This window comes from Hipposideros armiger, unplaced genomic scaffold (assembly GCF_001890085.2).
Source record: "Hipposideros armiger isolate ML-2016 unplaced genomic scaffold, ASM189008v1 scaffold_571, whole genome shotgun sequence".
In the NCBI taxonomy this organism is placed as follows: Eukaryota; Metazoa; Chordata; class Mammalia; order Chiroptera; family Hipposideridae; genus Hipposideros; species Hipposideros armiger.
Window position 1 is genome coordinate 160,498 of NW_017731921.1, and position 4,696 is coordinate 165,193.

The window sequence follows — 4,696 nt, forward strand, 5'->3', positions numbered from 1 at the left end:
AAATCTATTCCACTTCTTTCTGACCCAATTCATACCCTGCTTCCTTATCTATTTTAGTAACCTCCTGACTTATCTTCATTTTCAGTCCCACTCCGTCTATAGACATCATCATTTGTCACCTGGCCCCTCATGCTTCAACACGCCACAATTCCACCTTCTTCTATGCTAATTTTGCCTCCACCATGACCAGAGGGATCTTTTTAAAAAGTAAAGTATATCTCGTTACTTCCTGGTTTATATCTTTCCCTTTGAACTGAGAATGAAATCCAGACTCTTCAGCAAGGCCAGGATGGTCAGGGAAATGGGCCTCCCTCCCTTGCAGTTCATGCTCTCTCCCTCTCATTCTCTGCAGTTTTGCTTAGACTTTACAACAAGCCTAACAACACCCATTTTACAGATGAGCAAATGGAAGCCTAGAGAGGTTAAATTTATCCAAGATTCCACAGCTAATCAATGGCAGATTGGGGACTTAATTCACATCTATTTGACTCCAGAGAATACACGGTTAGTTAATGCTACAAAACCCTTATATTTTCCTCTGTAGAACCTTCCTTGATGCTTTAATCCACACTCCAGAAAGATTCTGTACCTTTAGTAGTACTTATAACATAACACTGTTAATTACAATTGCATCTTTCCCTGCAAACTACGGCCTTCACAAAGCATGTCCTAGTTCAATATTTGATACAATGCCTAGCACATAATAGATAATGGCTAAAAATGTTTACTTAATTAATTAATTTATTATGCTGGGCTAAAATTAATAGAGAGCAAAACATTATAGATATGTTATAAAGATTTAAATAAAATGAATTTCATTGAATGTTGGTAACCATAATAGAAAGGTCAGAAGAAGCTGTCCTTTTTACTTTTTTCTCTATTTTCCAACAATTGCTTTTATTATGTTATATGTTCACCCAAAAGGAAAACAAAACAAAATTCTAGAAAATATGTGTTACCTCCAGAAGCAGAAGTATAAATCAAATAATCAATAATATTCATTTAGTATATGACAAATTAAATGCTATGAGAGATTTCAATAAATTGAAAGATCATAGACTGCCTCTGAAGGTTTTTTGATTTTCTTGTCAAATTGGTGAAAGAAAAATATGAACACATGACAAGTACATAGAAAACCATAATTTTACTGACAGCTCCACAAAATCCTGAGGATTCAGGGAAGTATGAAGACATTTCATACAATTTATTAGGGTTTCACATGATTGGACAAAGAAATCGTCATGTAATAGTTTTATTTTTCTGCCGAGATTTGATAGAGGAAAAAATGATCTTTGGTGGAGGAGAGTATTCTAGATAAGAGCACTGATATATTAATATCTGACTCAGAGAAATTTAAAAAATATTTTTTTAAGTAGGGATTGACTATTCACTTCTAAAGGCAATGACTGTCAGCTAGATGGTGAAGGTAGAGATGGGTGGGTGGAGGAGGAGGGCGTTTGGGTCAGCAATGTTTAGGTAAAAAAATCGGAGTCTCATTATTGAATAGTTGCAGTTTGATGAGAGGTAAACGGGAGAGACTAGAAATCAGATAGAAGTGGTAAAGGATAGAGTCTCTTCCAGTGTTCATCTTGGTTACCAATTCATTTCTGTCTGTTGATAGAATTTGCCACAGGCATTTTGAACCAACGCTAAGAGTTCAGTGAAAATCTCTCCTCTCAACCTCTCCACAATCTATAGGAGGCAGATGTCCACAAAACTTCCAATCCCATATTCACGAGGGGGCTTTACAAATATTCTAGGTGCACCAGCTGAACCCCACTGGTACACAATATCCAGCTTCTGCCCAAGAGAGATTAGAATACAAAGACTTTTACCTCCCCTCATAAAAGGACACCTTTGTCTTTGACAGGGAGCCAAGATTCAGTCCATATGAATAGTAAAGACGTTCTGAAACCTATGTAGCTTTACTAACAATTATCACCCCAATAAACTTTAATTTAAAAAAAAATAATAATAACACACAGAGCATTTCCAAAACAGACCATAAAGCAAATTTCAAAAAATTTAAAAAAAAATAAAGTAAAGGCATTCTGTTAGGTTTACACTCTAACTGTTTCCAAATATACTGATATACAATAATGCAATTTGGATGACTCAAATATTTTCACTTCTCCTAGTTGAGCTGGACATATACTTCATTAGTACACTCAGTTGATGTAAAAGTGACCAATAGAATTTATTTATGGTGACCATTGTGGTTGTCTATGAACTATAGATGGGTCAGAAGTTCTTCAAGTTAGTCTGAGTCCTCTAATATTTTGCCACTCACAGTGTGTTCCTCTGAATGGCATGTGCTTCACTTGGAATTTGTTAGAAATGCAGAATCTTAGCTGCACTCCAGCCCAGGTGACTTGCATTGATATTAAGGTAAAAAGTGCCCTGTTCTAGGCATGGCTTCTATAGCTTTTTATGGTAAAAGGCCCATACTTCCCCCAGGCCACCTGCTCCATCCATAGTGGACTGATACTTTTGCAGAATACCACAGAAATAACCTCCTAGAAAATATAAATGACAAAACAATATACATCACATTTTAAACTGCCAGCTTTTTCATGTGTATGTGCACTACGCTTATTTTTGGCATTATACTTCCCTTCCTTCACAGATATGCATGAATAAATATGAGAAAGAAACACCATCTAAGAAAAACTTTAAAATCATGAATGACATAATATAATGTATAACATAACCACACTAAAGATAATAATACCATCTATGGAGTGTTTCTATGTGTCAAACATTCATTGTGCTACTACATACTTTCACATGTTATATTATTTGCTCCTCACAATGCTTTGAGAGTCAGTCCAGTCCATATGCCCAATTTATGAATGTGCTACCTGAGGTTTAGGTTACACAACTTGCCCAAGGTCACACAGTTGGAAAGTGATGGGTCCTACATTTGAATCCAAGTTCCAAATGACTTGAAAACCTAAAACCTTTGCCCTTTTTATTGCCTCAACCTGATTTTTCCAAAGAAGAGAGAAATTCAGAGAAAACACATGTAAGCCATATTATTTCTAGAAACACCAAATGTTAACAGTAAAAGCAGAAGAATATTTCTATAATAGTCCTTTCACTCTGCACTCTGGGCTCATTTCCATAGTCACTGTAATAGAGTTGATTCCAAGGGCCTGCCTGGTTAGGTGGAAATGAAACTGCTGATTTTAGGGAGTGGGAGGGGTGCAAAGTGAGTGGTGGTGTGAGGACAGCTCATTAACAGTGAGGATAAACACTATAATTTATTACTGAAAAGAATAAAAACCTTATCTGGAGCTTTTATAGTAATATTATTGCCAAAAAGTGCTCCCTAGAGAAGAGAAATATGTGAAAAAGGAAATCTAGGGAGGCAATACACAGTGTTTTTGTTTTGTTTTGTTTTCTGATTCTGATTGGGTGGTCCGGGACTCCAGGCTTAAAAAAAGTGACATACAGAGGGGAAGATTCATTGTAAAATGGAAGTGGGAGAAAGAGGCCGCAAAGAAAAATGTAGCCCAGAAACAACCCTTAAAATGAAGTTTAGACAGTGTTTCTGTAGCTATTTATTCCAAACCCCTTGTTATATAGATGTGAGGCCTTAAAATAGGGTGTCATTTGCCTACAGTCACAAAGATGATGCAGTGGGACACAGGCCTCTAGTTTCTTTCTGTTATAACTTTCCTCCTTCCCTTCACTTACTTGCTTTTTTTATTTGATATAATTGACATATTCCATTAGATTCATGTATACACTATGACTCAATATTTGCATATATTGCCAAACGATCACTGCAATAAGTCTAGTTAACATCTGTCACCATACAGTGACATTTTTTTTCTTGTGATTAAGAATTTTAACATCTACTCTCTTACCAACTTTCAAATACGCAATACAGTATTATTAACTACAATCAGAATGCTGTACATTACATCACAATATACACAATACACAGTTTGGGAGAGAAGTCATTTGAGTCATTTGCTTTCAGCAAAAAATGACAAAAAATATTAACAGGTCCCACATTTAAAGACTCATGTCTGACATAACATTGGGTTGAAATGGGTTTCTGATACCTTGAAAGGCTCAAGTTGAATTCTTTTAAATTATTTATCCCAACCTCATTTTGAAAGGAGTTGTTCTCTAATGAGGATTATGCAGACAGGCTTCTCTGCGGCTGCTCTTTTCTTAGGGGCAAAGCTCACTGGCATCTCCACTCAGACCAGAGAATTGAGCCAATATTCATAATAAACCTATTCTTGGCAACATCCCTGGTAAAGGGTTTGATAGAAACTGATGCAGCTTTAAATGTGACTGTCGATTTTGGTCATCCAAGACAATCAGCACAATGTCACAGATAACTGTCACTGAGCAATATTTTCACACTTTCTTTTTCTCCCACCACCCCTTTCTTTTGTGAAAGAGAAAATTTTATACAACATTCAGTAGATTAGAAACAGTTACCTATGTGCTTTAAAGATGATATCTTCAAAATATTCTTAAATAGAATGTGTAGGGACCAACATTTCATTCAAGAGCTAAGCTAACAAGTAGTCACCACTGTACAAGTGCCCCTTCCATTTATTAATTGAATAATGGTTTGGCATATGTTACCAAAATGCTGTGATTGCCTGGACAATGGCATCACACTGACAATGTTTTCTTATGTGTTATTTAGAGTGAATATTTAAATTAGAAA